The following is a 26,230-nucleotide window of genomic DNA, read 5'->3' on the forward strand; positions in this document are numbered from 1 at the left end:
AGCTACAACCACCTCCCAACATTAACAAATGAGCCTATTCTTCCTTCTTATTTGTACTACTGTGTCTTACCGTGTAACGGAGAATAAGTCGTACAATTATGAAAAAAATGGAAATTTGCCACTGTGTTAAGTGTAAAGGATACAGGGATTAATGGATCATAAGATAAACTTCAGTAAATTCCAGTGTGTTGATATGAAGCTTAGTTAAAACTAATTGCATTATTTTCACATTATTAAATTGTTATTAGAAAAATATATGTGTATATAAGATCTACTGAGCGTATAACATTTCCAAGTAAATTTTTTAAAAAACCATTTCGAGAACTTGTTTCCACAAATTTAACATTTTAACAGCACATTTTAATGCTCGAAATAGCTGTAGCATTTCCTGATCATGACATTTTGAATAATGTTATAACATTTGATCATTATAAAGGGTGAAAACTTTGTTTCCACAAGTAGATGAAAATGATATTAAACATTTACTTTTATAATCAATATAATATTTATATTGGTTAAAATTATATTTAAACTATAACAACTCTTCTTTCCTTTAATTAATTGATTTTAAGTTTCGTGACTATAAATGGATTTTATCACATGTATTCAGCATAACAATAAAGCTTGAATCGAAGAATACTCATGCACTATTAGAATAGCAAATCTGTAGTTGAAATGGCTACTACCAAACAACAAATCAACAGCATATGGAATAGAGTTGCCTGATACTTGTTTATGTTTCTAAAGCTTTGTGTTATTATCTGGAAGTATACCTGCTAGAAATTACTGCCCAACTCCTATCCCTCTGTACAATGAGATCCACATTGAATTGCATGCCAGGTCATTCTACAAGATGCCCTTAATCATCCTCTTATGACCACAAACCACCTGCCTGTGGGCTCTGTTTCCTTGGGACAATACTATTTTGCCAGTTCTGATAGGTGAGGTGATCAATATGTCACAACATAACCACAAACCGTTTATGGTATACTAGTTAGAAAGTTTGGCTCTTAGCCTATTTCAATTTTCTTCTAGAATTTATTGCCACCTGATGTAAGTACACATTTATTTGTTATCTGTTCAGGACATATCTCACCAAAATGTAGTATTCATAAACATAAGGTCTTTGTCATTTTTCTCACCATTGTATTTCCAATTCCTGGTGAATAATTGCTATGCTGTAAGCACTCAATGTGTCTTCACTGGATGATGACTAAGCTCTAAGCTCCATGAGGACTGCATTACTCTCCTCTTTCTCTTCAATACCTACTCCAGTGCTTAGCTCATTTTATGTACTAAGGAGAGAAGAAGAGCCCCAGGCACGTAAAAATTTTAGATTATTTCTTAAAGGCAACGAGAAGCCACTTAAATTTCGTATTTAGGAAAAAAAATTGTTACATTTCATTTTAGGAAATAAAGTTCTTGTTTTCTGTTTTTCTTAATAATAGCATCTCCATTGTTCTCCTCATTCAATCTTAATCTGTTAAAGTGATAAAACACCTTTTCCCTTTTCCTTCATTTCTAATAATTTTCCAAAATCTAACAACTTAATATCAGCGAAGTGTATCTATCTAATAATGTCCCATTTGAATTAGGGCCTGGTTATTCACAGAATGGGCAAAGGTAGCTGCTAAATGCATGTATCTGTCTTGAATCTATTCTGCATCTAAGTCACTATATGCTTTATAGCCAATAAATTGTGCAATATTTGTCATCCTCTTTATCTAAACAAATACTTTCTATAATTTCCTTTTAAGATAATTTCTAGCTTTCTATTAGAAAAAATACAGTATAACCTTTTATTACTTTAAAATGTTCATTCATATAAATTATTACATTTATTCCTCTTTTGAGATAAGTAAAAATCAATTCCATTTACAAAATAACTTCAAATTCAAAGAAATTTAAAATTATTAGAAAGAATTCACACATACCCTTCACCCAAATTTACTAATGGCCAAATGTTGTCACATTTACTTTATCATTCTCTTTATAGATATTTCTGAACCATCTCTGAATACATTATGATCTCCAAACCTTTCTTGCCCCCCCAAACAGTTCACTACATATACATTTTTAAGATTACATGTTTTTTCACAGATTATCACAGTGCAATGATCAAATTTAGGATATTTAATATTGATATAAAGTTAGTTGTAAATCATCATAAATAAAAGCCCTATAGATTATTATAGTATTTTTCCAATTGTCCCAACACTTTCCTTTACAGATATTTTTACCAGCTCATTATCTAATTCTGAAATACATGTTACATTTAGTAATCATGTGTTTTTAATCTCCTCTAGTCTGGAACAGTTTTTCATCTTTTCTTTGACTTTCATCATAGTGGCCTTTTTGAAACGTATAGACAAGATATTTTGTAGAACTTCCAATAATTTCAGTTTGTGTTTGTCTTCTTGAGATTGAATTATGAAAGTTTTTGTCTGGAATACTTAATAAATAATGTTATGTCATTTCAGTGTATCACAGCACCAGGCTCATGTCACTCGGTCCACTTTTGGTAATTTTGATCTTGATCACTTGGGTAAGTTTAACCCCTAAAAATTACCACTATACGTAATTTTTCATTCCCTTGAAACTAGGAATCTGTGGCAGATTAAAGAAGTGGCTTTAGTGTTTCTTTTTTTTGGCCGGGGCTGGGTTTGAACCTGCCACCTCCAGCATATGGGACCGGCGCCCTACTCTTTGAGCCACAGGCGCCATCCAGGCTTTAGTGTTTCTAATTTGTATGTGTATTCTCCTTAAAAACAACTTTGCAGTTTCTCCCACCAAGACGTGAACTCTTATTACCCACAGCTGGGCAATGTGACGTTCTTGGGCTAACATGTGTGTCAGCACAATCCATATTGCAGCTTACCCTCCTGGTTGCTTTTTGGAACTCTACAACTACCACTACTAACTGCTACTAGCCTACTGAACCATGACAGGTCAGGTTGAACAAAGATGAACTACTGCAGCCAAGACCTGCTCCCAAGACTAATCAATTTGCAGGCCACCAGGCAAGTCCAGGAGACAATTCCAGACCGCTAAACTAAACTGAACTAGCCAGGACAGAAAACCTTCCAGACAACCTACAGAACACTGAGAAATGAAAGATATTTATTGTTTTTGGCTAATAATTTTTGATATTTTATAAACAGCAGCTAATGCTTTCTAGGGAGGCACTTTATAATTATGTAAATATCCAGTTATGCATATAAATTTACCAACCAGATTTATGATTCTTGCCTAAATTAATGATTACTATAAAGAGTCCAAAATGTTATTATTATTTTTAAAGAGATGAAGATTGTTAAGATGAGGGCTTACATGTCTTCCAAGAACAAAAGACCAGTAAGTGGCCATGGCTGCACCAGCATTAGAATGTCAGACTTTTTACCTGCTGATCCACCGTTTTTCTCAGCAAGGCACACAGAGGTGAGTTACCTGATGGCAGAACTGGAACTCACTAGAGGGGCAACAGAAAGAAATTTCAGAGGGTCCCTGGTTTTATGAAGAGACCTTGTGTCCTCACACATGCACAGAAACACCTGTGGTGGATGTTCCATGACTGACGCTGGGGTAAGATTCACAGTGTCGGGAGAGACATTAATATAGTTATTATCATAAAAATTTAAATGGTAATTGATTTATGAAAAGATATAAAGGTAATACCTCTAGAAATTGCATTTCATAAGTATAATCAAAAATGTACTATAATTAATAGTAGCATATGTTTATAAAACGTGGTTCTTAATATGTTTTAAGTAGTGGTCATATCCTCTCCCAGTTCTGCCAAGTAAACTATAAGACACGTGGAATGACACTGAAAGAGGAATAAAAGACCCCTTGTCACCACTTCTTACAAATAAGAAGCCTGAGACTGAAGGAAGTCATTGGCCAAATTAACAACCACCAATGAATAAATGACCACGCAGGGACCTAAACTCAGAAATTCCAGATTCCTAGGAGCGTGAGTTCTCTCTCCCAGATGGCAGTGGGCAGCAGATCCCAAGTCTTCCAGAAGCTTATGCCAGGTGCTGTTCTAACGTCCTTGCATGTATGTTGACCCAGTACCCTGCACGTTAACTTGGACATGCAGGCGTTCAGGTACTTCACAGGGTGTCTCTGTGTGTGTTTTAAACACCATCCCTCTGCCTGAAAAGGAATTCAAAGCGCCTACTTTCTTTACTTCTTCCTAAAATATTGACGAGCCCAAGAAAGCGCTCTGCGTTCTCAGTTGGTCTCTTACAGTGCGTTCGGGGCAGCGGCCACCGCCAGAGCACCAGCATCTTGCCCTGGTGTAGAAACAGTAGTGGACAAGAGGCCAAACTCTGTCCCTTTTGCCGGAGGGCGCCAGAACCTCAAGTTCCCCGCAGCATCTCTCCACTGGAGAGCAGAGAGCAAGGGTGGGGTTGCTGGAGCTTTCCCCGAGGGCAGTGCTTGACCCTCCAGCTCCCTCCAGAAGGCTGGCTGGTACGTGGGGCCAACGGTGCACGCAAGCCAGATTTCGCGCTGCGGGGCTCCGAGGAGGCCAGGGGTCGCGAGGAGGTCCCGGGAAGAGGAGCCGACCCCACGGTTGCTCCCGGGGGCCGTGCCTGCCAAGTATCGCGGGACTTGTGCACATCGCAGGAGCCACAGCTCCGGGAGCAGCTGGAGCGCGCTCGGTGCGCACCGCCCCAGCCCGGGGAGGAGCGGGAGCAGCGAGGGAGGAGGGCTGGGGGTGCTGGTTACGTAAATGATACTAGCCCAGTGAGAGGCCTCCAGGCTGGGGCTACGAGAGGAGGAGGGACCTCGCGAGGAGGAGGGGCTGGGAGGCAGCGGACTGGGGCGGGAGGGGGGCGGGGGCCGGAGGCGAAGTGACCGCGCGCGGCGGCGGCTCTGCCGAGGTGACAATGTGCTAGGATCCCTCGCAAGATCTCCGGTGCTTCCTCGGCCTGGGCGTCCGCTCTCGGCGCGCTCGCGGAACCCTCCGGCCGCCGCTGCGCTATGAGGGAGCCTCTCTGGGGCTGGCCGAGGCCGGAGCCGGCTTGCTCTGCTGGCGGGGAAGTGTGAAGAGAGGCGCGGGCGGGAGCTGCGTGCGGTGCTCGCGGGCCGGCGCGGGTTCCAGGTGAGCGCGGGCTCCGCGCGCCCGGCACTCGGCTCAGCCCCCGGCGCCTGCCGAGCTCCATCGGAGGCTGAATCCCGTGTGTGGATTGCCGTTTCCTCTTCGCGGGATCCTTGGCCACAATAGCAGGTCTCCGTCTCTCTCTCGCTCCCTCTGTTTTCCTCATGATTGTCTGGGACAACCCCCGACTGGGGCTGCCGGAGCCCGGACGGGCGCCACGAAGTTCCTCAGCGAGAGCCAGGGCGCTGAGTCGTGCGCCCCAGGCTGGTCCCGGGGCAAGGGCAGGGGCACTGGCTGACCCGGCGAGCCGGCCTCCCGGGAGCTGAGCGAGCGCTCGCCCGGGGCTGCAGGTGCGGCGGGAGGAACTTTGCCGCCGCCTGCTTTCTGCTCCGCTTTTTGGGCGACCGGGCTGAGCTGGAGGACGCTGGCCCCGTGCGTTCTGGTGACGCTCGGCGGTGGCGGTGGCTCGGCCTCCCCGCCCTGGCAACTTTCTCGGCAGCTGCGGGCAGCGGCAGGCTGCGGCGAGGGCGTTTCTCTGGGTCGCGGGTGTCTTCCCCGACGGTCGCCTCTCTGTCCTTTTTGCCTCCCTTTGCTTTGCCTTTTCTCTCTCGGAGCCGCTCACCTCTCATTCTCCCCGTGTCTCTGTCTCTTTCTGATTCTCTTTCTAGCTCTGGGTTCCTTCACCTGTCACCCCCCTTCCCCAGGACGTGGGGCTCGTTTCTCTTTCGTGTCTTTTCTCCTGTGCTTGTGGGGTGTCTGGGTGTCCCTGTTATTCTGTCTCTTCTGCTTGTCTGTTGGTCTTGCAGCGTTCTCTCTCTTTCTCTGACTTTCTCTCATTCTCTTCTCTCTCTCTCGTTTTTCGCCTCTTACTGCCCATCTCTCACCCACTGCCATTCCCTGCCCCTTCTTCTGAGGCGCCTTGGTCGGGGAGCGTGTTCCAGCCCTCGGTCTGGGCCCCTGCAGGTGCACAGACCTCCTGCTTGTGGCCGGCGGAGATGGAAGGAGTCTGCCCTTGTCTGGGCTGTCCTGGAACTGAGTGAGGGGCGCAAGGGGCAGAGCAGAGAGCGAGGTGCCAGCCTCCCCTCCTAGTCCGAGGGTGCTGCGCTGCTGCGAGCCAGACCCAACACACAGAAGCTGCTGGAGCTCCTCTCCGTACCCAGTTCTTTGACTATGGTTAGTTGAATTTTCAGGTGGAGAGTCTACATCGTCAGCCTTAACAGGCAGCCGCAGAAGAGACAGTAGGCGAGCAAGCATGGACGTTAAGGGGTTCAGGGAGAATTAACCTCAAATGGGTGGAAGCTTTCATCAGGCAAAAGCTATTGCTAGCAGAAGAGCTTTGGGACCTGGAAGGCATGCCTGCTTTAAACTGCCATCCACTTAGTCCTTAGGAGAATGGTTTCCTTGGGAGGGAGCGTGGTCACTCTTGCCAGAAACAGCTTAGCGATTTTATCTGGAGGGACTAAAGACACTTGACATCCTAAGCCCTCTTGGAATTTCTGGTTTCCTTGGGGTCCCCAGATTTTAAGCTTTATGTGAAAGCTGCCTTTGCAACCGCCCCCACCTCGTCCCCCCATGTGTGTGGTTGTGCGCGCGCGTTCATGCCCTCTAGTGTTAAAGGAAACCTGCTGGTTTGAGAATATTGAAAAGTAAGGTCGTGCTATTGGTTATTTACTTTGCACCTCTCACCTTCCGGGATCATTTTTTAGCCACTTCCTTTCCCTCAGTTTCTTTTGCATTGCATTACTCATCTCTCCCTTTCCCCCTGATCTCTACAAATCCCTCCTTTCCTGCAGAATTAGAACCTAAATATTGAAAGTGTGGCCGTCTGATTTCAGAATTGGATAGAGATGGAGAATTTTCATAGCCCAAGGCAGAATCTGACCATAAAACAAAACGTGCATTTCTCTGCACTGTTTGCCACAAATCAGGATTTCACATCCCTTTCTACTTCTCCTGTCCAATTTCAACTCCATTTGGAATTTCCCTGGCTGCTGCTGCTTGTTTAAATAAATGCTTTTAATTCACCATTTCTGTGATGCTCCTTCCATTAAGGAGGGACACTGTGTCTCAGAATCTGTTTTGGAAAGGAAGGAATGAAAGCTTTTCCGAAGGAATTATAGGGGTCTGCTGGTACAGATCTGGGTCAGAAAGTCTAGAGTGGGACCTGGCCTTGTTTCAGGTGTGCAGACCTTGGGCAGTGTGGGAAAGCTCGTAAGTGCTTAATAAAAACTTGATGGTTGACTAGTATGTGGCTATATAGGCTTCCAAGTTACCCAGCTACTCTAATGAGCCTGCATATCACAAGTTGAATTCTACCTCCCTCCTTTTCTATTTCTATTCTATTCATTTAGTCTTTTATGAATGGGAATTGAGGACTAGCAGAAGGAATATTGAAACAGGAGTATTCTTCTTTCCAGCTCATCTCACTGCTTGAATTTGCCCCTCCCTGCAAGTCTTAAGCTTGGCTGATATTCTTCAATAATCATTGCAGAATTGAAGAAATTAGTTCAGAAGTTCTGAAAGATGGCATTCTCAATTTTCTACCTGAAAATAAGTTGAGACATGACATCATTTGGGGGTAAATAGTTTCATGTAGTGGTTTTTAACAGGTGAAAAGTTCTAAAGAGAGGTATCAGCCTAAAGTATTTTGAGGCTATAAATTGATTTGTAATCTGACTGACTTAACCTAGATAATTTAAAGATTCATGTACTGCTTCAAAGGGGTGTGATCTACATGCATATGAGAATTTGCTTGGAAACATAATGCCTCCTGAATCAAAGTACTAGTAATAGGAATCCATGGGCTACAATATTGCTGTTTTTAGTGATAGGTTAGTCAATTCTTAAAATAGTTAATTTACCATGAGTATTGTTCAGGGGCATGTTCCAGGCAATTTTTCTTTCAAAATATCATTTGTAAGCACTTGAAACTTTACCCAATTCTTGTATTTAAAAATAGCAAAGACATAGTGAAAGTATTCTAACATTGTTTGAGATGCCTGCTAGTATTTTTACATATTTATACATTTAGCTTAATTTGCATTTATTTCAGATTAAACATTTATGTCAGAGTGAAATAAGTTTCCATTATGTCAACGTCAGTTACGGCAGTGGTGGTCGTAACAGGAATATTTGCATGTTATTGAGATTGTGCAGTTTATGGAAATTGGCACTTTAGGAAGAGGATGACAGAACAAGCAATAAATGGATACTTTTTTCTAATTGGACAAATGAGAGAAATACTGGTGTTTTGGACAACAAGAACTGTCAATAAAGAGAATAAAGCAATTATAAGTCTTAACCATGTAAAATAAATAACAGTGCTACATGTCCCTGATCGGTGTTCATTATGCTTTATGAAACTAGACAGTTCTCATAGCTGTGACCTTTAATTAGTTTTTCTTATTAGACATCACATTCTCAAGTGATACCTCTTGCAACAAACACATTCTTGACTGTGACTTTTAATACATCACCTGTTTTGGGTTTGTGTCCCTATCAGAAGGAATATGTAAATATTAAATCTAATAGGATCTAACAGGATCACCCCTTTGATGTCTGAGTGACCATATGCCTTATTATCAAAGAATTTAAACTGGGCTTGGGTTCTAAATCCTTTCTTCTGCTCTTGTCATAGGAATAAACACATGTGAAACATCAAATCAAGATCTACATCTACGTACATACTCATAGTGGCTCTGACAACCGATTTTATGGCATTATTTTTTTTAGGAAATGCACCTCCAACCAACCACACGCACACACAGAGCATATGTTTGAAAACATAAATCACATTTAAAGATTTGAAACTGTCTGCTTTGATAAATCATTCATCATTTTATCAGATTAGACTTCTATATATAACTTCTATCTTAAGACACTTTGAGAACTTCTGCCATTCAATTATAGGCATACATGTTTTTGAAGAGTCTTAAGTTTTCACTGTGAAATTTAGTACTTAAAGCGTTCAAGGAAATTTATAAAAATAAATGCATATGTTAATTCAATATTAGTTGGTCGTCCATTTAGGGTATTTTTTTGAGCAGGAGTATAACCAACTGATTTGATTCATTTGTTTCTTCTTGATTCAGACTTAGACTTATGTCTATGTTTTCAATGTAGTAAATTTAGTAATGTATTTAATTTATCTTAGCTTGATTATCAAGAAATAATTATAGGTGGCAAAAGACATGTGTGTGATTCTGATTGTGGAATGCTCTCATGTTCCTAAATTTATTTTTTTGCCATTAATTTTCTAAGTTTTTATCTTTATATGTCTTCAGAGCTATTAATTTAAACTGAAATTCTTAATTTTCAGAAGTTATTACTACAGATCATTAAGAGATTGATGGGGCTTAACATTTAAATTGGTAAGTTAAAGTAGGAGGACAATGCTTTTCTTTTAAGGGCCCAGCTTCATTCAGATGTCAACAAAGATATCAGTTCTCATGAAACACCCAAGGTTAATTCAGCCAAGATAGTTTGAGAGAGATTAGAGAGAGAAGTAACAGTTACTATCAGAGGTTTGAACATATTTCTGGTCATATTGTATGTTATGTGAGAAAATTAAAAAGTATCTATATTAAATTCTCAAGACATTTTTTTTTAGTTTTAGACATGAGTATTGTTAAGATAGATGTGAGCTGTCTCAGATATATCATATCAGAAAATTAATTGAGACCATGTTTCATATATTACACTACACTTAATAGTCGCTTGAATCTTATTTAAGCTCTTGCTGAACATTATAGGAAGAGTGTGATTAAACTGTTGTTGGCACTTTGGTGAACATAATACATGTGGTGAGTAGCCACTGTAAATGGAAAGAAGAATTTAAAGCTCAGACTGCCAAATCAAGATAGTAGTAAATGTCAACTTAGACTCTTGCCTTAAATTAATTGTGTTGATATTAAGAGCAACACATCTCTTTTTTGTTAATGAAATGGATTTTGACATATGAGGATGATTATGTAGTTTCTTTTAGTTCAAAGCATAATAATTTACTTAATTTTCTCTTGCGGTTTTTATTACATAATTAGTTTCAGATAGAGAGGCTCAGACCCTGATGTCAAGACCCTGATGAAATACTACCATTAGTTTAAAGAAAGAAAAAGGGAACAAAACATATGAAGGAAGCTATATCCATTTCAATTTATTTATGAAGGAATTGACAATAATGAATTGGGTTATAAACTGATAAAATAACTGAAATTTATTGGATGGTTACTTTGTACTTATATTGTGATAAGTAGATGTCTAGCAGGTCTTACCACATTTTATTCTTTTAATAACCACATAAGTAGTAAGTAATGTTACTATCCCCATTGGAAAAATGAGGACTCACCTGTTCACAATTGCACAGCCAATACATGCTGGGGCCAAGAATGACACCAGTTCTTTCTCTCTCTGAAGCCAGTGTTCTAACAGTTTGGTATTTTCATTGACTAATAATTTTTTTAATAATAAAGTATCGGCCTCCATGTGGACATATTCTTTTGTAGAGTAATAATGATTTAAAAAGTTCACTTATACCACATATTATCATAACTTTCTGCGTGGACTTTTGAACCCCAACTATGATGGAAGAACTGAATGTCAAAATGAGTATTTCCTTTAATAGAATAAATTTAGTTCCTTGTATATTTTCTACATTGCACTTATTTTTCTTATTTAACCCAGAATTGATGAAAATTTTATCACAGAACATTCCATTCTGCAAGTAGTCTGAGCTTGGTTACCCATGTTTGTCTGAACCAATATGATGTATTTCCTACCCTGTGCACCCACACTGCCGAGGCCAGCATGGTCGACATAGCCATGACTTAATGAGACACAGTACTTTTTCCTTAATCCAAATTCTTGTTCTAGAGGTGAGTTTGGGCAATAAATTTGGACCTAGGAAAAATGCTGGCAGTTGCCTTAGTTTACTGCATCAATCTTGGTTGAAAGGAGTGGAGGACTGGAGATCACTTGTTTCTTTTCAGTAGTTTCTTTATTCACAAATCACTGTCAACAAGATGATGCAAATCTGTGTCCTGGAAAAAGGAAGAATGGTATTTAATCTTATTTATACCAAGCCATTTTGTAAATCTGAATTATTTTAGAGCTTGTTTATATATTTATTTTAGTACAGCTTGTCTAGTCCCATTGACACAAATTCTTCTCCTTTGCCTGGGATGGATCCACAGACTCTATTTTTATAAACATTTTATAGGTGATTTTTATGTTCAGTGACACTTCAAAGAAGTGATCTATTTCTAGATTACAAATTTATTTATTAATTTTTATTTATTTAATGAAATATTGCAGTTACCATGCTCCAGGGACTGTTCTAAGTGCTTTTCAGATATTAATTCATTAAATCATTTCAATCCCCCAAACTAGATTTTATTAGTATCCCCATTTTACAGACAAGAAATGTAAGCTACAGAAAGGTACACAAAGTTGACTAGGGTAAGAAGATTCACAGAAAGGCAAGGATTATACTATTTTAAGGAAATACTTAAAACTACCTCCTTTAATTCACAAAGATGAATGTAGCAGAATTGAAAATGGAAGCCAGATTTCTCTGTTTTCCTTCCTATTTGAGTTAGTTTTGCCTTTAAAAGGGAAGGAAGAAAACCTGATGAACAAACTTATATTTCTAGAGTTGGAAATTAAACAAAAAGAAGTCCATCTTTTAGAAGTCACAGAACCTGATTAAGAAATAAAGATAATTATGAAGAGGACAATAAACATACAAATCAGAATGGTTTTCTTCAAGTAGCATCATTCACTTAGTGTTTACTTAGATGTAAGCCAAAATAATAACATTGTTACTAGAATCTTTGCCTCCTCATAGTATATCATTAATACATAATGTTGCAGGCAGAAAGAGTATTTTTTAAACTTTGAAAAAGAAATACATGTTTGTTTCGATCTATTACAAAATAAGATCAACCTAAAGATGTCAATCCCTAACTAAAATTTATATCTGTAATTAAATAAATAAGAAATGACTTATTTTCCTGCAATACACCTGACAAGGTCTTTAAATTACTTTAGGAAATATTCATGTTTATGAAAAGATTATGGAAATACTACTGAATTTCTTCAAGAATGTTTCTTACTGTAAGTTTTATGCGATGGAATATTTGCAGTCATTTGTAATAATTTGTAATATGTAAATAAGGGATGCATCTCTTTACTTCTGACCTTTAGTTGATTCAGTACTTTTCTGTTATTTAAATATACACTTAGACAGTCTTTTAATATGACATTGCTGTAGTCTTTTTAAGGATAACTTTTATTTCAGACTGACTGGCATTTAATTAGATTATGTTAATTATTTGAGTTACATACCCTCAAGAAGGAGTCTCTCTACTTGTTTGCTTTATTTTAAAAATAAAAATAAAAATTTGCACTTAGGAAACGATGTTGATTTCAGATTCTGTAAATGAATTAAAGTTTTGTGGGCATTACGGACTGTTCTACAGCAAACTTCACCAGGATCCCTGGTGAGGCTCGTATTTCTTTGATTCTCTTGATTTTTCAGTCTTGCATGGGACTGTATATCACTTGCTATGACAAATCTTAAAAACCTGTGTGTCACTGAACATGTTCAGACTTCAGTCATGGATTTTAAGCACACATCTATATTTTTTCTTAATAAATGCTATGTTTATCATTTTTCAGTATGCTTTCTTGTTTGCTTCTATCTTTTCCTCCTTTCCTTCCTTTTTCTTCCTCCTTCATGGTGTTCTTAAAGTTAAATTGTCTTTCTTCCATGGCTTAATACATCCTCATGTAGCAGGAATGAACTACCTATCAGTGTTCTTGATTCTGGAAGGAAAAAATAAGTAAATAAAAAATAGCTTTTGAGCATTTCATCATTTAGTCTCTGAGTAGGTAAGACACAGACAGTATGGCTCTTGCATCTAGGTCTTCACCACGAGGCGTGGGATGCTAAATTTGCATCTGATTACCTTTGTCTACTTTTAAAACTGGGTGCTTGGGCCCTGTGGTTGGTTGGAAGTTGCCACACAGTTGTCAACGTGCCTTGGCCAGATTTTTTATATGAAATAACTAACATGCTTCATTTCCAACTCTTGACTGTCAACTTAGTGTGAACATTTCATTGATTGTAATGAACAATTTTAACAATTGACATTCTGTGGCATCTATTGCCAAACTTATGGATAATATTTCCCCTAGTTGGTAACCTAGAGCAGACATTTTGTCCCAGATTTTTTGGAAGACATTTATTGTTGTGCACTAAAGTTGAGATGAATTGTAGGTAATTGGATGGTACAGCTGAATTAGCACATTGAATTGCTAGTTATGAGACACTTTATTTGCTGTTGCAGACAACAATAGACCCATTTTGCTCTACAGTGCACAAAATCTTATTATCTATATACAATTCTAATTCAAGTGGGATAACATGTATGCATCATTTCCATTCCTTTTGTAAGGAAAAATTACCTCCACAAATGTGAGATATTTGCAACTATCTCATTAAGTAATTTTGAACTTCAATGAATCTTCATTTTTTGGAGAACATTAATCATAGTATGTAAGGCATTTCTGACATGAAATCAGTAATCTTACTTTTGTCCTAAGTGCTTTAAGGTCTGTGTAGGTGGGCAGTTTGTATTTGTCTTACTGAAAGCCTTATCGCATCACCCTAAACAATATTATTATTGTTATGACTATGGTAATGTGCAACAGTACAATAATTTTGTTGTGGTGGTGGTTGGGTTTTCCTCACTTTTTAGGATTTAAGTGTAGCTCTGTAGGTCAGTAGAGTTGCTTTTCAATCAGAGAGTATTCATTTTAAGAAGAAGAATTTGAGATATATCCTTATCTAAACTATCTCCTGAAAACCCACCAACTTAAGTTTTAAATTAAGGGACAGAAAAGAGATACAACTGTTATAAATTGCACAGAGTAAAGCAAGGCAGAGGAAACTGCCTAAGATGTTGAGAAGCGGCCTGACAGGGGGGAGGGAACCAGTATGCCCTTAAAAATGTCTGCAATGTGGAAAACAAAGAGAGACCAAGAGGAATGAAAACTAATAATGACAAAGTGACTTTGTAAGAACAAACAATTAAAGGATCATGAAAGAGATAAAAAGTAGAACCCTTAAAAGTAGAATCCTTGAAAAGATCCAGGGAAATATTTCATTCATGAAACAAGGGGATGATATGGGATCTGAATGAATAATAATAATAATAATAATAATCTCTTGGGAATTAAAATAAGTATTTTCAAATAAATAGTTTAATGGAAAATTTGTAATTTTAAATAGAGGAAACCTGTCAATAATTCAAACAAAAGGAACAACCAATATGGAGCATATGAGTCATGGCGAATCTCTGGGAAGTGTGACTTCTCAGGAATCCGAAATCCTGTGGGAAAACAACAAGAAGAACAAAATGCAATTAGAGCTAGTATCTAATAATTAAGAGGGTAATTCTCAAATTTCTGAAGAAAGATGATTTGCAACTGAGAATTCCATGTCCAGCTAACGTATCAAGTGCAAAGGTAGAAGAAAGACAGTTTGAGATGTAAAAAAACCAGGTTTATCTTCCTCAAATGTTACTTTTCTTACAAACTTACTTGAGGTCAAACCCCAGAAAAGTGAAATGAAAAGAAACAGAAAAACATGGCATGAGAACTATGAAGTAGCCCAAGAAGGCAAAAGAATTGTATTTTTCAATCTAGTGTAGGATTAGTGTAAGAAAATTGAGGGCATTAGTGGTGAGAGGGTCTGGGACAGAGCAGAGACATTCTGAAACATGTAATATCTAAGGAACATTTGAAAGACAAAGAATAGTGCATAAAAAAAGATATAAATTCTAGGATAAACAATAAAATCTATAAGAAAGAAAATCGTTGAACTTTAGTTAGCTCTGAAATGAACAATATTTTATATTAAATATAAATGGTTTTTACTAATCTTCAACTTTTGGTTGATTTTCAATCAATCAATCTTTTTTTTTTTTTTTTTTTTGAGACAGAGCCTTAAGTTGTCACCCTGGGTACAGTGCTGTGGCATCACAGCTCACAGCAACCTCCAACTCCTGGGCTTAAGTGATTAAGCCCTCCCAAGTAACTGGGACTACAGGCACCCACCACAACATCCGGCTAGTTCATTTTTGGTTTTAGTCGTTATTGTTGTTTGGCAGGCCCAGGCTGGATTCAAACCCACCAGCTCTGGTATATGTGGCTGGCGCCTTAGCTTCTTGAGCTACAGGCACTGAGCCTTCACTCAATCTTTAGATGAAATGAGGAAGATAATTATGAATATAGAACAGAATGCAAATATTGTCAACACTGGTAATGCCACAATAAACACGCAGGTGGGAGAGGTTGGGAGTTGGGTATAAGGCATGGAGAGAGCTGGGGAAAGGTTAAGGATTGGAATATTAGAATATCAAAAAATGAGCATCAAGGGATAGTGTTTGTAGTTAATAGAAGAAATAACTGTGATGATGCACGTACAGTCCTTACAATTACAAAGATAACCGGTAGGAGCAATAATGACTACATGAGAAGCAATTGTACTGAGAAGCTGGGAGTGAGGTAATTTAGACAATGTGTGAAATACTTTGAGTCCATTTGTCTAGTCAAAGTATGCTTTAATTTTTTTACATGTGATTGCACAGATTCCAGTTACTCTCTGATGAGTCATCCTGGTCCATAAAGATAACTGAATTTAAGGGTTCTGTTGTAGAGCCATTCAACAATTTAAAGTGACTCCTTCTGGTCAATAGAAACTAGTTGGTGTTACACTATATAAAGAAATATCAATATAAGTACTTGGAACTTTTAATAAAGAAATATACTATATAAAGAAATATCAATATAGGTACTTGGAACTTTTGTCACTGCACATGGTAGCAAGATTCTCCTTCAGTACTATATTATGGGTCTAAGAGGAGAGAATTGGGTTCTAGTCCTAACAATGCCATTTTAAATAGAGAAATTTTAAATTTCTGTAAACTCTGCAGCGTGTCATTTAAATTCTCTGGATCTCAGTTTCCTTGTTTTTTATATTAAGCAATGTAAAAAAATATAAAATTCTTTATTCTTCTTCTTTTTTTTTTACTTTATGAAGATAGGCCTGTCATCTTTACTGATAATAAAATGAAATACAATTTTCTAAGTACAAGTCCCAAGCCTGATTCAGAGTTTTTACTTGCTTTAGTCCTTATTAAAAATATTAATTGCCTTTTTAACAATGATCCTTCATTCCTTTAAGTCTGTTTCTTTACTTTTGCCTCTAACAGAATTTTCCACTCAAATGAGAATCATGCATCTTTAGCTGTATAAATCTGTAGTAATCACTTCCCAAATAGTATTGTTTGATATAATTTTTTTATTCTTTAAGGCCTTATTTTCTCATCATTAAAAAACAAACTTGCTGATATATAAAATGCAAAGCATTACCACTTGATTCTTTAAAATTCTATTTCTATTTCACCTGTTCCCCGAACATTTTCAAAGCAATAAACAATAATTGTAAACAACATTTTGTAGTGGTTTCCAGATAGAGACAGTAAATTTTATAGTCCTCTCTTTTATTATATTATGCCAGTTACCAGTGATTACCTGATGTGCCTGTAGATTCCTAGAAGAATTGATAGATGCAGGATGGCCAGTCACTTCAACATTACACAGGTGTGAAGATACTATCATCTTAGATCTACAGCTGCTCTTGAAGTTTTCACTCCTTATCATTTGAGCTAACATGAAAATTTTGTGGCTTATCAGAAATAATACGTCGTTGCTTTAATGATGTTAGCTATTCCTAATAAATGTGAGGATACAGGTGGTTCTCATAAGAAATTGCTAACATGATAATTGGCGAAAGAAGTGTGTGTGTGTGTTCATACCTCAGCATTTTTAGGAACATCAATTCAGTGCACTAGTATAACCTTTCTGGAAGGAAGTATGGAGAAACCTCAAAGCACTCAAGCTAGACCTCCCATTTGATCCTGCAATCCCATTACTGGGCATCTACCCAGAAGGAAAGAAATCCTTTTATCATAAGGACACTTGTACTAGTCTGTTTAATGCAGCTCAATTTACAATCGCCAAAATATGGAAACAGCCTAAATGCCCACCAACCCAGGAATGGATTAACAAGCTGTGGTATATGTATACCATGGAATACTATTCAGCCATTAAAAAAAATGGAGACTTTACATCCTTCGTATTAACCTGGATGGACGTGGAAGACATTATTCTTAGTAAAGCATCACAAGAATGGAGAAGCATGAATCCTATGTACTCAATTTTGATATGAGGACAATTAATGACAATTAAGGTTGGGGGGGAAGGAAAAGCAGAGGGAGGGAGGGGGGCAGGGCCTTGGTGCATGCCACACCTTCTGGGGGCAAGAGGGACTTTACCTAAGTCCCTTACATGATTGCAAGAGGGACTTACCTAACAAATGCAGTCAGTGTAAACTGGCTTATTGTACCCTCAATGAATCCCCAACAATAAAAGAAAAAAAATTGTAGTTAGCTTCTAATGAGATAGAAATGAAGAGAGGGGGAGAGAGAGAAAAGAAGAAGTTTTTAAGTTTCCCCCATAGCTTAGGATATGTGTGACACAAAAAGATACTGTGGAAAATTGAGAACAAAAATTACTTCTAGTTTACATAATAAAAACCAATATTTTGTGGTATAGAAAGGGGATTCTGAAATGAGAAAAGTCAAAACAAATTAACAATGAGGAATTCTTTACAGCTGGGACTATCTGGTTCTGACTATGGAGTCTCTCCATGACCTCCTTTCACCATTTTGGGGGTGATCTTGTGTGGATAGTAACACAAGGGAAGTTAATGTGCTTTTGTCCTGTTATCTCACCTGGTTTGATGAGCAGAGGTTCATTACATTTCCTATTAAAAGTTAATAAGTTCTTGACAATTAATTAGGACCTCTCAGCATATTATCTTCCACTTCATTCAAAGGGTAAGAAAAAGGCAGAGATTCAACTTTGGAAGAGACAGTAAAATACAGTTCAGTCCAAAAGACACAAATTTAAGATTGTGGTATCTGAAATCACACAAGTGTAGTGTAAAAATTCTAACATCTGCTTACCAGAAGTAGGACAGCTGAAAGTTACGTAACTTCAATGGAATTTACTTGCCTCATTTTTGAAGTGGGGATAATATCCCCAGGTCTCATACTGGCCATGAAGCTTTCTTCTAAGTGGTTCACATGATGTTAACTCATTTAATTCTTACACTATGATATAGGTATTTTTTTTCTTCCACCTCATAATTGCAACTACATGAAGATTGAAATCTCAGTACATGGGTGTTCTGATTATTCTGCTTTAGACATAGCAAGTGCTCCATAAATGCTAGCTGCTATTAGTGTATCTCCCCTTCTGTGGCCCTTTACTGGCATTTACTGTGAAAGGTGTCTAGCAAATTTGATCTGCTTAACTGATTTCAGGAATAGAATCCCCAGACCTGGGAGAGTTATTGTAAGCAGTTACTGCAAAATTAGGCCCCAAGTGACAGTAAATGAATAGGGGATAAAGATAGGATGGAAGCCAAGTGAAGTAGAAACAGTAAAACATGTTAATGAAATATGCCTGTAGCTCAAGCGGCTAAGGCACCAGCCACATACACCTGAGCTGGCGGGTTTGAATCCAGCCTGGGCCTGCCAAACAACAATGACAACTGCAACCGAAAAATAGCCAGGCATTGTGGCAGGTGCCTGTTGTCCCAGCTACTTGGGAGACGGAGGCAGGAGATCCCTTGAGCCCAGGAGTTGGAGGTTGCTGTAAGCTGCGATGCCACAGCACTCTACCCAGGGTGACAGCTTGAGGCTCTGTCTCAAAAAAAAAAAAAAAAGAGAAATCTTATTTAAGAAAGAAGGAACGGTAAAGGCAAAGGTGGATTCATATGATGCATATAACATGATATTTTACACATTGTATACAATGCTTACCTCTGAAAAGCCACTTTTTTTGTTTTTATTTATTTATTTTTATTGTTAAATCATAGTTGTGTACATTAGTGCAATTGCCTGTACCCATTCTAAGATGCACCATAGACGCGGCCCCACCCATTACCCTCCCTCCACCAAAACCTCTCCCCTCCCTTCCCCTTCCTTGGCCCTTTCCCCATAGTCTTGTGCTATAGTTGGGTTATAGCCTTCATGTGAAAGCTATAATTTAGCTTCATAGTAGGGCTGAGTACATTGGATACTTTTTCTTCCATTCCTGAGATACTTTGCTAAGAAGAATATGTTCCAGCTCCATCCATGTAAACATGAAAGAGGTAAAGTCTCCATCTTTCTTTAAGGCTGCATAGTATTCCATGGTATACATGTACCACAATTTGCTAGTCCATTCGTGGGTCGATGGGCACTTGGGCTTCTTCCATGTCTTAGCAATTATGAATTGGGCTGCAATGAACATTCTGGTACAGATGTCTTTGTTATATTGTGACTTTTGGTCTTCTGGGTATAAACCTAGTAAAGGAATTATAGGATCGAATGGCAGGTCTATTTTTAGGTCTGTAAGTATTCTCCAAACATCCTTCCAGAAGGAATGTATTAGTGGGCATTCCCACCAGCAGTGTAAAGTGTGCCCTTTCCTCCATATCCATGCCAACATTTCTGGTTTTGGGATTTTGTTATGTGGGCTACTCTTACTGGGGTTAGGTGATATCTCAGAGTAGTTTTGATTTGCATTTCTCTGATGATTAAGGATGATGAGCTTTTTTTCATGTGTTTGTAGATCTTGCGTCAGTCTTCTTTAAAGAAGTTTCTCTTCAAGTCCCTTGCCCAGCCTGAGATGGGATCACGTGTTCTTTTCTTGTTAATACGTTTGAGTTCTCTGTGGATTCTGGTTATTAGACCTTTATAGGAGGTATAAACTGCAAATATATTCTCCCATTCTGAGGGCTGTCCGCTTGCTTTACTCACTATGTTCTTGGCTGTGCAGAAGCTTTTAGTTTGATCAGGTCCCAGTAGTGTATTTTTGATACTGCTTCAATTGCCTGGGGATTCCTCCTCATAAAATATTCACCCAGGCTGATTCCTTCAAGAGTTTTCCCTGCACTTTCTTCAAGTATTTTTATAGTTTCATGTCTTAAGTTTAAATCTTTTATCCAGTGAGAGTCTATCTTAGTTAATGGTGAAAGGTGTGGGTCCAGTTTCAATCTTCTACAGGTTGCCAGCCAGTTTACCCAGCACCATTTGTTAAATAGGGAATCTTTCCCCCACTGGATGTTTTTAATCGGCTTGTCAAAGATCAAATAACGGTAAGTAGCTGGATCCACCTTTTTTGGTTCTCTATTCTGTTCCAGACATCTACTTCTCTGCTTTTGTGCCAATACCATGCTGTTTTGATCAGTATCGATTTATAGTACAGTCTCAGGTCTGGTAGCGTGATTCTTCCTGCTTTGTTTTTATTGCTCCGTAATGTTTTGGCTATTCGAGGTTTTTTCTGATTCCATATAAAACGAAGTATTATTTTTTCAAGATCTTTAAAGTATGACAATGGAGCTTTAATAGGCATTGCATTAAAGTTATATATTGCTTTGGGCAGTATGGACATTTTAACAATGTTGATTCTTCCCAGCCATGAGCATGGTATGTTTTTCCATCTGTTAACATCTTCGGCTATTTCTTTTCTTAGAGTTTCATAGTTCTCTTTGTAGAGATCTTTCATGTCCTTTGTTAGGTATACTCCCAAATATTTTATCTTCTTTGGCACTACTGTGAAAGGAATAGAGTCCTTGACTGTTTGTTCGGCTTGGTTATTGTTGGTATATATAAAGGCTACAGATTTATGAGTGTTGATTTTGTAGCCTGACACATTGCTATATTCCTTGATCACTTCTAAAAGTTTTGTAGTAGAATCCCTAGTGTTTTCCAGCAGCTCGATTTCCTCCACTTCCATAGTAGTTGGAGATTTTAACACCCCTTTAGCAGTCCTGGATAGATCCTCCAAAAAGAATCTAAGCAAAGAAATTTTAGATTTAAACTCAACCATTCAACATCTGGACTTAACAGACATCTACAGAACATTTCATCCCAAAAAAAATGAATGCACATTCTTCTCATCAGCCCACGGAACATACTCCAAAATCGACCGCATCCTAGGCCACAAATCTAACCTAAGCAAATTTAAAAAAATAGAAATTATTCCTTGCATCTTCTCAGACCATCATGGAATAAAATTTGAACTAAATAACAACAGGAACCTGCATACCCATACAAAAACATGGAAGCTAAACAACCTTATGCTGAAGGACAGATGGGTTATAGACGAGATTAAGAAGGAAATCACCATATTTTTGGAACAAAACAACAATCAAGACATGAATTACCAGAACCTCTGGGATACTGCAAAGGCAGTCCTAAGAGGGAAATTTATAGCACTGCAAGCCTTCCTCAAGAAAATGGAAAGAGAGCAAGTCAATAACTTAATGGAACATCTCAAGCAACTGGAGAAAGAAGAATACTTCAACCCCAAACGCAGCAGAAGAAAAGAAATAACCAAAATCAGAGCAGAATTAAATGAAATTGAAAACAAAAGAATTATACAACAGACCAATAAATCCAAAAGCTGTTTTTTTGAAAAGATCAATAAAATAGATAAACCTTTGGCCAACCTAACCAGGAAAAAAAAGAATAAAATCTCTAATTTCATCGATCAGAAATGGTAATGATGAAAATACCAACAGACCCCTCAGAAATTCAAAAAATCCTTAATGAATACTACAAAAAGCTCTACTCTCACAAATATGAAAATCTGAAAGAAATCGACCAATACCTGGAAGCATGCCACCTACCAAGACTGAGCCAGAACGAAGTGGAAATGTTGAACAGGCCTATATCAAGTTCTGAAATAGCATCAACTATACAAAATCTCCCTAAAAAGAAAAGCCCAGGACCAGATGGCTTTACGTCAGAATTCTAGCAAACATTTAAAGAAGAACTAGTACCTATACTACTAAACCTCTTCCAAAATATAGAAAAAGAAGGAATATTACCCAGCACATTCTACGAAGCAAACATCACCTTGATCACCAAACCAGGGAAAGACCCAACAAGAAAAGAAAACTATAGACCAATATCACTAATGAATATAGATGCTAAAATACTAAATAAGATCCTAACAAACAGAATCCAACAACACATCAAAAAATTTATACACCATGACCAAGTGGGATTTATCCCAGGGTCTCAAGGCTGGTTTAATATACGTAAATCTATAAATGTGATTCAGCACATAAATAAACTTAAAAATAAAGACCATATGATTCTTTCAATTGATGCAGAAAAAGCTTTTGATAATATCCAGCATCCTTCGTGATCAGAGCACTTAAGAAAATTGGTATAGAAGGGACATTTCTTAAACTAATAGAGGTCATCTACAGCAAACCCACAGCCAATATCATGTTGAATGGAGTTCAATTGAAATCATTTCCACTTAGATCAGGAACCAGGCAAGGTTGCCCATTGTCTTCATTGCTCTTTAACATTGTAATGGAAGTTTTAGCCATTGCAATTAGGGAAGAAAAGGTGATCAAGGGTATCCACATAGGGTCAGAAGAGATCAAACTTTCACTCTTCGCAGATGATATGATCATATATCTGAAAAGCCACTTTGGAAAAAAAGTGCATATATCTTAGAAAAAGAATAACAACCATGTTCTACTCCTTTTATCTTTATTGTAAAATCCCAGCCCCACCACTTGTTTTGGTTAAGTGTCCTGGCTTCAGTGAGCAGCCACCCCCCTTGTCCCCCTTAACTTTTTATCTGCTTTGACTATGCTGTTTTTCTTGTGCATGACCTTTAGAGAAACTGAAATATGAATGATTTGTATGTGTGTGTGAATATGAAAAATAGTGACAATTTAAAAACATATTGCCATCTCATCCTTCATTCCTGACTGAAAGAAATGAAATATTTTTATTCTTCAGAGATTAGAGACAGGAGGTTTTTATATAAGTAGATGTTGGACAAGTCAGCATCTTTAAAACTGGCTAAACAGAAGAGTCGCTTGTAACAAAACCAGCGAGCAAGCTGCTTTACTTTTGTTATAAAGAATGCTGATATAAACGCAGCATAATTACTATAGAATAAAAGTTAAATTTGTGCAGAAGTTCAATTCTTTTCATTAGTTCTAGGTTTGGAATGAGACTTAATCTCGCCTACCTTCCCTGAATTAACCAAGTATATATTATACAATTTTTGGCCTCCAGTAGCATACCTTAGGACTAAGCTCGGTATTTCAACTTTTTTCCTACTTGGAACCTGCTGTTAATTCTTCTGCAAGAGAGAGGAAATAAAAAGACCAGTTTTTAAAGTAAAAGAAAAAAAAGAAAGAAATAGATATTTCATTTTCAGTATATGATGTCTGGCTTTTAATCATTTTTTATAAAAGCTTATTTGGAGATATTCTATTTTTTATTTAGAAGAAAGCATAATTTGAAATAATGAATTGTAATTGATTTTCCACTTAGAAATATTTGAATTCCAATTCTCTTTTCTTGTCGTCTGAGGAGAATATGTTGTTTTGAGCACTGGTAGTTTGTCATTTTCCTCATAATAATTTGTGCTAATGATAATTATACGTAAATTAATAAACTGCTGGTGGGAATCTAATGATGTTTCATGCTGTTTTTGATTTATTTCTAAACCATTTGCAGAATGTTGAAATGTACCAGTACTAATTTTTAAATGTAACCTACAACTTCCTCACCTCCAAAAACACATTTAGTAAAATACAAGCTATTTATTTCTTGTTTTTTAAATCAAGCTGGTACACAACTACATTGCATTGTATTTGATGAGAGCTTACATAAGCTTATATAAGAAGTGATATGTATGTATACATATATTATTGAATTGTACATTTTTGTGTGTTTAAAAATACTTTTCATATTGTGCCATGAGTCATGAGCTTATTTAAATAATATATTTCTACTTTTCCCATGTGATGCAAACAATTTTCTGGTGTTATCTAGAAATACTTTTTGGGTCCCCAGCTTGCTACTACTTAGTGTTCCTGTTTCCTTCCATCTTAAAATTTTGTGTAATACTTGAATATATTTTAAAGGTAATTAAGCAAAACTTTACTATAAGCTTCAATAACTTTGAACAATACTTTGTTATTTCTCAATAACGAGAATAGTTAAAATCAAATAATAACTTCTACTTCCTGAGACCATGCATAAGTTAACTATTTTCAACCAAAGTTACATTGTACTAGACAATTGATTCAATTTTTTTTGTTCTTTGGAGACAGAGTCTTACTCTATCTCCTTGGGTAGAGTGCTGCCATGGTGTCATAGCTCACAGCAACCTCCAACTCCAAACTTTTGAGCTTGAGAGATCTTCTTGCCTCAGCCTCTCGTGGGCCTACAGGGCCTGCCACAATGGCTAGCTATTTTTTTTTTTTCTTTCTATTTTTAGTGGAGATGGTGTCTCATTCATTCTTGCTCAGGCTGGTCTCTAACTCCTGAGCTCAAGGGATCCATCCAACTCAGCCTCCCAGGGTGCTAAAATTACATGTGTGAGCCATTATACCTGGCCTGATTCAATGTCATATATTGTTGCATTTGTCTGGCAAAATATTATGTCACCTGTAATTATTTTATGGTGTGTATACTTTCTGAACAGTTTTCATTTAATACCAAGCACTTTGGAAGTTAGCTACTCACAAAGAATTTTCCCCATCTTCATAAATATAAAACCAAGATATAGAATTAGTTAGGAATATGATTGATTTTGTTGATTGGCACATAATCAAAGATATGCTGTTTTCTGGCACAGGGTAAGGCTGATGTGAACTACCTATGTATGGGGATATGAGAATGTGTGTGTTTTTCTCCAAAGGGCTCTTACTGATAGTTGGGTTTTCATTTTTATGAATTTTCTGTTTAAGCGTGCACCTCCAGAAACTTCAGTATGTATGTGCATTACTACAGCTAATGTACTGATTTTATTTTTTCATAATTCAGTTATGGCCTTTTAGTTGCTTTATTAACCATAGAGTTTGTTTTGACCTTATGTTGGGTCAAATTAAATTTTCCCAGCTTGAGTTTTTAAAACTTCTTTATATAAAACTTTGTGTTCAGTATAACTTTCTTGCCAGATTTTACTCAGTAGTTTTGAGTTTTGAGCCAACCTAAAACCTTTCAAATACTCTTTCACTCTTGTAGACCCCCATCACACCCTAAAGCTCCCACGTGTAATAATACAGTTTTAAGTGACGAGGAGTTATTTTTATCTATGTTTATTTTTCTTTAAATCATACATGCATCTATTACTTGCCATGGAAAAATATTTTAGATGATTTTAATCACTCTGTATTTTATGCATGTCATTTTACCACAGTTCATTATGTACCTGTGCACTTTTATTTTGCCAAAGGGTTACATTGCACAGTAACTGAATATATAGAACTATGGGCCAATTAAATGTTGCTGCATTTAATACTGAAAGGACTATACTTCATTGGTGCATGAAACAATTCCTCCTTAAGCAGTCAGTATACATAATCAATAAATCTTGCCAGTGATTTTGATATCCACTTAGGTTAAGGCACTAGGTAAATGTAAAATCAGGCACTCCTAAAATTTTATTAACAGACAAATACTTCCATGCTTATAAATGGGTTTTCAGCAATGGGTTCATGCTCATGTTGTACAATTACTGAGTGCTTCTGCACTCCTAAAACCATAGATGTCCACCAGGGAAAAATCTTTTTTTTTTTTTTTTTTTTCCCCGCATGTCTGAATTTCTGTTTGATTTCTGTCAAGTCTGCCGGAGTCTCATACTATTAAGAAGATGACTTTCTCATCCCAGCTTTAAGGATTATTTCCTTATTCAGGGATGAGCACCATCTGCAAAGTAGAGCTATGTCTCTTCCTAAGGCCAAGCCATTCTGTCAAGAGTGGACCGGGTCCACACCTAAGGTTAACCATTTTCAACTGCAAACTTCTTTGTGGAAAGGACTTCTTTTGCACAAACAAGAACAAAGACTTTTTTTTTTTTTTTTTTACATGAACAACGTATGAACAGATGCATGAATCATGAGTGCATTATTACATATTCATAGAATTTTTACTTCTTTCCTGTGCTTTTTAGTAAGTGTGT

At 37.5% G+C, this 26,230-nt stretch overlaps 1 protein-coding gene across 1 annotated transcript in view; it reads left to right on the plus strand.

Moving 5' to 3' along the window:
* The first annotated feature begins 4,869 nt into the window (after positions 1-4,869).
* GALNT13 (polypeptide N-acetylgalactosaminyltransferase 13) overlaps positions 4,870-26,230 on the plus strand; it is a 558,341-nt gene continuing 536,980 nt past the window's right edge. The window contains exon 1 of the mRNA XM_053598099.1: positions 4,870-5,236. The gene's annotated coding sequence lies outside the window, so the exon portion shown is untranslated. The remainder of the gene's footprint in view (positions 5,237-26,230) is intronic.

The sequence above is a fragment of the Nycticebus coucang genome, chromosome 7, assembly GCF_027406575.1.
Source record: "Nycticebus coucang isolate mNycCou1 chromosome 7, mNycCou1.pri, whole genome shotgun sequence".
Lineage (NCBI taxonomy): Eukaryota > Metazoa > Chordata > Mammalia > Primates > Lorisidae > Nycticebus > Nycticebus coucang.